Raw genomic sequence first — 7746 nt, forward strand, 5'->3', positions numbered from 1 at the left:
TGCAGGAGTCAAACTAAACTTTTTCTATGACGACGCGATTAAGTTCCACCATGACATTAAGTTAGGCCTAAAGAGAGGGGGAAGGGGAGGGAGAGACGAGATGGGAGGGAGTGAACAGCAGAAATTCAAGGAGTGTTCGAATTCCGTGACATGAGAATTGTACAAAACATAGGATAGTAGTAATTTAGAGTAACTACACATCTAACATGATATCGTTGTAAACGTGATACACATGTATTCTCGTCTTTTCTACGTTACCAGGGCTTTTTCATCCCACTACACTATGTGGCTGGGTGGATAAGAACACGAATTATTCCTGCATGGTTCGAGTCTCATGGTAGTAACAGTTTTTGTTTTTTTTTTGTCCCTGGACAAGACACCAATCCTCAATGTCTGGTCCTAGATGTCTGAGGGAACCTCGAGCATTTGGTCACGTGATAGCTTACTTACAAGCATCCATTGCTCCCTTAGCTGCCAATATTTTGTTTGTTTTTGTTTTTGCTTTTTGAGGTCACCTTTAAATTCCAGTTATATTTTATCTACTCATATCTACCTCCTTAACTCAGTAAATATTTCTAGCGCTCATTTCTTCACCATCGATCAGCAAATGATGGTATGGACTGAGCAAGAGAAGCAATGGCTATCTATATATGAGGCCTTACATCTTTGACGGAAAAAAAAAACAACTTTACTCTGCAACTGATTGACAAACTTTACTTGTCGCCGAAAGATGTCGACTAAAAACGTTGGGAAACGGGAAGTTTTAGTCTATGGCTGTCAGGCGCGCCGGAAGCAGTTTTGGATTGGGGGGGGGGGCAAACATTGGAGGGGGCTCAAGATTAGACCATACATATGTTACACAATATACACATACACACACACACACACACACGCACACACATCTATTATATATATATATATATATATATATATATATATATAGAAAGTGGCGTACGGTGGGTCGAAACATGGGGGGAACCACAAAGTAATTTTGACGGTCTGTTTATATGCTTGTGCGTGTGTGCGTGAGCAATAATGGGACTACAATACATTACGGAATGTGATATACATTCAACAACGCAGTCATTGAGGAACATTGTAAGTTTTCCTTACATGGATTATGAAATGACGGTGTGAAACGATCGACAAATTATATACTGTCAGCAACATAAGGTGAATGGCATAACAATAAAAATGCGAGCGAGCGAAGCGAGCGAGCTTGAAAATTTTGATATTCTACAGTTCCAAAACTGGAGTTTTAATTGTATAGCTATATATTTCGCTTTGGAAATAAATGGGGGCGCATCGGGCGCAACAGCTGGCAATTACTGGCAGCAACATAAGGAGAACGGCATAACGATTGAATGCGAGCGAGCGAAGCGAGCAAGCTTGAAAATTTTGACATTCTACAGTCCCAAAACTGGGGTTTGCAGCTATATCTTTCACTTTGGAAATTAATGGGGCGACGCATCGGGCGCAACTGCTGGCAATTACTGGCAGCAACATTAGGAGAATGGCATAACGATTCAATGCGAGCGAGCAAAGTGAGCGAGCTTGAAAATTTTGACATGTTACAGTTAAAAAACTCCCGCTTGTAGCTATACCTTTCGCTTTGGAAATCAAGGGGGGGGGGGCATCGGGCGCAACTTCTGGCAATTACTGGCAGCAACGTTAGGAGAGTGGCATAACGATTCAATGCGAGCGAGCGAAGCGAGCGAGCTTGAAAAATTTTGACATGTTACAGTCCCAAAACTCCCGTTTGTAACTATACCTTTCGCTTTGGAAATTAAGGGGGGGGGGGCATCGGGCGCAACTGCTGGCAATTACTGGCAGCAACATTAGGAGAGTGGCATAACGATTCAATGCGAGCGAGCGAAGCGAGCGAGCTTGAAAATTTTGACATTTTACAGTCCCCAAACTCCCGTTTATTTATAGCTAATATTTATCTTTCGCTATGGAAATTAAGGGGTGGGGGCATCGGGCGCAACTACTGGCAATTACTGTCAGCAACATTAGGAGAATGGCATAAAGATTCAATGCGAGCGAGCGAAGCGAGCGAGCTTGAAAATTTTGACATTCTAGAGTCCAACAACTGCCGTCGTAGCTATGGCTGTTAACTTTGACAGCACATTTTCCACATATCTACGAGTATGCAACTTGTCTGACTAAGATTAAATAGTAGAAGTATGGAATGTGTGTGTTGCTTGAAGGAATGGAATGTATGCACACACACAAAAATCTAAACAGAAGCGAGTTAGCTTAAATTAAACAGACACTCTATACCCTCCGTACATTATGTAACACTGAGAATTCTAATACTCTTAAAAGACCCTTAAAAATTAAATCGTAAAATGTATGACATTTTTGAAGGGCTGAATTTACAGTATTTCAATGATATTTACCATGCAAAACATTATCATGCCTAACCCAAGTAAAAAATCAAGTCAAACGAGGAACATAAAGATACTTGTAGCTACTCTCATTCTCATGTCTTCCCATTCCTTTGTGTGATTTTTTAAACATCAAAATACACCTCTTTAGAGACAACGTTGTTACGATGCAGTTGTTTCCATAAATCGTTCCAGCCGAAAAAATAAAAATGAAATGCTCCCATATCCTACTTTCCATTTGTTTCACACGGCTGTGATAAACAGTGCATTAACTGCCTCAAATGTTGCATTCATGGGGTAAGGTGAGTTATCAATTGTCCAGCAGCGCTGGTGCATTCAGAAAGCGTAATGGTTACACAATATTGGTGGTATGTGCTTAGGTATGTCCCTTTAGATAAAGATTGCATTCACATACTCAAGCTGGCTCTAATGTCCAACAACACAACTCTTCCCTTGCCGAATAACGGATTCCAACGAATGAGGTACATGTATTAAAGTTGGAAATTCATGGTAAAACACCCAAAGAAAAATATGGGTATTAACCAAACTACATTCGTCTCTATAAATACCCTCGTTGTGGTGGTGATGTTTCTCCCAAATGTGCGCTTATATTGAGAGGATTGTCAAAAAAAAAAAGGAAATATATATGCAGAGCTCTCACCGATTATGACGTCAGGGAGTGGATCTGTCCAGCTGTAATTAGGCCATTCCTTTAATACTGTAAAGCGAGTTCAACGAAAAATTCAATTATTGCACTTGTTCAGCAGAGTAAGAAAGACACAATCGAATGCCAATGTCCAGTACTACTATAATGATCCCCCATCGGAACTGCTATCTGTGATTTCAGTCACGCACTGCTGCTACACAGTAACCAGTTCGTCCTCAGAGCTGCAGCACAGGAGGCAGACCTAGTCCTTGTCCCACACAAGCTTTTTGCATGTGTATGGCATCAGCATTCAGCGAGGTTCCTTCTAAATCTAAGCAGTGGATTCCAGGCATACACGTCTAGTCCGGAGACCTACACCCAAACAGACACAAATTGAAACGCCGACCACTTCTAAGGACTTGGCACCTTAAAAAAAAAAAGTAATGCAAAGGTCGTTCTTTCTCTATAGGGCTTTACTCGTGGATATTTGTTGAGGCACGAGGACCACAATGGCCTATTATTATTGTGCAGAGAGAGTGACGGGTATTAGCATGGAGTTTGGTGTCAGAGCCCACCTATCTTCGGAGTTCTGAGGGTTGTTCATATTCACAAAGATGCTATTTTTTTATGTTAAACTATGCTATGACGTTCTTGCTTGTTCAGTGGAGCGAGTAACAACGTTACTTCATTTTTTTTTTCGATTGTTTGTTTGTGTGTGCGTTTTTATCTCTTCCAGTGCAATTGATGATTATGCAGATAGTTGACTATTCTTGTGTACGAGTATGCAGGAAATTTGCAGAAAACTTAGAATTATCACTCTGTAGTGTTGCTGCGTTGTGATTTTGTGATGGGGTGGGGGAGGAGTGAGGTTGGGTCTGTGCATAATTTTCATCTTAAGCTTTGGCCCCTGTAATTTCAAATTCGGAAACATAATCTGCAGTTAGCTTGCTATATTTCACTATATTGAATCAAAGTATCAAAGATAGGGCCCGCACACAATATGAATGAAGGGGATGAGAAAATTACGCTTCTTGTATTCCAACGTTTCCTTAATTTTAAATACTGGTTTTGAATCGCACTGTAATGCAATGAGCACATTGATAGGCCTAAATACTCCGCTGAATCCTGTATGTTGTGTATTATCATCATTCCTGTATGAATTTTATGTTGATTATTGCTATGAGGATGTGCCGTCTCAAATATTTGCGTAAGCCGTTGGACCATAATGAATAATTTTTTTTTTTTTTTGACAACAAGTAGAAGCATTCCGAGAAACAGCTGTATCGGAAGGAAGGGGGAGGGGAGGGCATCTTGAATGCTAGATTCAGTCCAATATTTTGAACTCCATTCTCATTCATATTTTTTTTTCTTAATTTTTTTTCTGATTTTTCTCTTTATTTGGAGGGAATACTCTCCGGATGCGGAGTCTTATTCTTCTTCTTCTTCTTCTTCTTCTTCTTCTTCTTTTTTTTTTTTTAATGAGGGTCGGGGTGGGGGAAGCTGCAGCGCCCCTAGAGTTAAAGGTGATTTTGCTCTCGAGGGAAACGTCGTTTTATTGTAAATAATAATCTAATAAAGTTAAAAATCAGTGAGCAAAATTAAAATCGAGCAGAAATAATTACGAAAACCTATAGAAATTTTCAAAACCAGTATATTACAGCTTCTTGTTAAAATGACCCCTTACACGTTACAGTCGTCATTCCCAGGTGGAAGTGCTTTGCCCTTTATACTTAAATAATGAAGTTCAAGGTTTTGCTACACACACAAACAAACATACACACACACACACACACACACACACACACACACACAAATCTCCTCCTTAAGAGCTAAGTCACAGAAAATCAAGATCTTGTACAGAAACTCGAAACTGTTACGTAATTTTTCTACCTTTAATGTAGTTGCTCTGATTCAAACTGTACAGTACAACGCCCTCTCGAGACGAACTAGTCATCAATGCAGTTCACACAAAGAAATATACACACCGACTTCATTCATAGTGCTTGGGGTCAGTCTTCTCTATAGGTATACCCTAGTCATGAGAGTATTAAGGATTTTGATTTCATCACACAAATCACAATTAGCTCTTATCCTTTTGTACGAACTCTCAGGTAAAGGACAGTGAAATGTAGCTGAAAAGGGAAACAGAGGAATAAAAGGGACAAAAACGAACAAATATACCCGGTGAGCTTTCGTAGCGTTATTCTTTTTTTACCCCCCCCCCCACAAAAAAAAAGAGAAGATATCTGAGTTTACGTTTGAAGGCAGTTTCATATTACCTCTAGTTGAAACCATGGTTAGAATCCACCCGTGTCTCGACTCCAAGCGGTTTGTGACCTGACAATCAGTTCTGCTTTATTTTCTTTTTCTTCCTTTCGTTCGTTGAAGTTTATAGGGATATATACCATGCAGCATTATCACTGTAATTCCTTTTTGCTTCAAAGAGAAATTGCTTGTGCTCGCAGTGTAGGGTTAAGGCAGATCCCCTTAGCTCCACGTCCACCAGCTTATATCCTTCTGCAATTAGAACTTGCAGAAACCATACTAAACAGTAGAGATTGTAGACATATATGTCAGTATACATTCTATAAACATTATTGTTTGTCTGCTTGTCCTATCAAACTTAAGAGGTCTGCGATATCATTTTACGATGGTTCATCAATAAGCATGCAGGATCAGTTTCAGACTAATTTTGATGACTGGATTAACTATCTACCGTTTGATATGTTTCTTCAATTTCAGCCGGCAATCCCAGATTTGGGAAGAAACGAGGCAACTGATTCCCATATAGCCACACAACTATTTCTTATTTTTTTCACACACGTATAGAAACTCATTCAACTGTTTATTCGTGCTCTCTGAAAACAGCGACTGCTGCGATGGGCTGCAAGAGCAACTATGCAGTGATACTAGTACATGTAATTACATGTTGATGATGATCATAATAGGCCTACTACTGATTATAATGATAAGACGATGTCGATGGTACTTGAAAAAGAATTATGATTAAAATGATAATAATAACAATCGTGCTAACTCTAGATCAGGAAGAAGATGAAGAAAAGCAACAAGAAGAAAATTATACTTTTATAGAATAACAGGATCCAAAAAAAGTTAAAGATCATTGATAACGATGATAAAAAGAAAGTACCAAAGTTGAAATGAATTTTTTGAAGATAATTTTGGACGGATACTTTGCCAATGATATGTTCTTAAAGTACATGTTCAGCATTGAAGGAGAAATATCTCAGCTCTTCCTACTTTTTAAATTATTCTTTTCATGGTGTAGTACAAAAAAGAAGAAGAAGAATGTAACATTCTTGTGCAACTAAACACTCTCTCTTTCAGTTTCGAGGGTAATGTGCTCATATATGACACAATAGCATTAGGATTTTTACTCTATATGATAATAACGTTACACCGAATGTGTCTCATTTTGGTGTATGGACCGAACTGCTTGTAAAGGCTAAAAACCGGCCAGATTACGTAATATGTGTTTAGTGGATTAAGGTACAGCAAATCCCACTAAGGAATGCAGTCAATAAATCTGGACCGGTTTCATGCATCTATGTACGATTTGTTTTCTGTGTCATTGCCCAGTTAGTACCAAAATGATCATAACTTATGAAATTATGACGTCATTATACGTCATAATTGCATAATTTACTATATTTGTATTGTTGGTTTTTTTTTTTGCTTTTGCTCATTCCTTTAAAGGCAGTGCGACATAGGGAAATTATATGCAACAGAACGGAGTTCAATAAACTTGTTTGCTGTGTTTACATCACTATGAATGGCTGGGTATGGTGTGTTTCATCATATTCAAGAAAGTCAGAAATATACTGAGGGCCTAGTCGTGTCTTTCCATATGGCGCAAAAGATATTAATGGACTATTTCAGCTGCTGTATTAATTTTCATTAGACAGGGTTATGTCCATATAATGTACAAAAGTATGATTGTATACAAATATAATACAAATTTATATTTGTATGTATTACATTATCTTAATGAATATGTGTACATGTAATTTGTTTGTATGTGTGCCTGTGTGTGCGTGTGAGCTAGTGTTGTGTGTATGTGTGTGTGATTTTTTGTGTGTATGTGTGTATTCCAGTGTCAAGTCAGCCCATACCTTTATACATGTACATCCTATCGCCACACCTGCACCTGCATGGACACCCCTTGCTTTTAAGGAGATTAAGTGTTGCCTTACTTGGTGAGTCGCATACTAGCACAAGTAGGTTACAGAATGCCTACAACACCTTAACACATACATTGTATTTACTTTCTCCTCTTTGACCAGTTAAATTATAATTCCAGAAACTTTCTTACTTTGTAAAGGGCCTCATGATGTCGATAATTGTTGGGGAAACCCCAGCATTTGTGTGGTTTGTTGAAGGAGGTACTAGGCGACCTCGCCTAGTACCTCCTTGGTTTGTTTCTGTAGGTAATGAAGAATGAGAAAATAATAAAAAAAAATAGCTTGGACATAAATATCCCATTCGTGCATGATCCTACTATTAATGATAAAAAGAAAAGAAAAGAAAAGAACAAATACAAAAGCACTATGGGATCGCTAAAGACTTACTGTCGAAAATTCATTAATGTAAGATTTTTGAGAAAGATGTTTGAAAAAAAACCCACAAACAAACAAACAAACCAAGACAATAATAACATTCTTCCCAAATGTAAACATTCCTCATGATTAA

The sequence above is a fragment of the Diadema antillarum genome, unplaced genomic scaffold, assembly GCF_040938485.1.
Source record: "Diadema antillarum isolate AM-2024a unplaced genomic scaffold, OU_Dant_1.0 seq00000891_RagTag, whole genome shotgun sequence".
NCBI classification, from domain to species: domain Eukaryota; kingdom Metazoa; phylum Echinodermata; class Echinoidea; order Diadematoida; family Diadematidae; genus Diadema; species Diadema antillarum.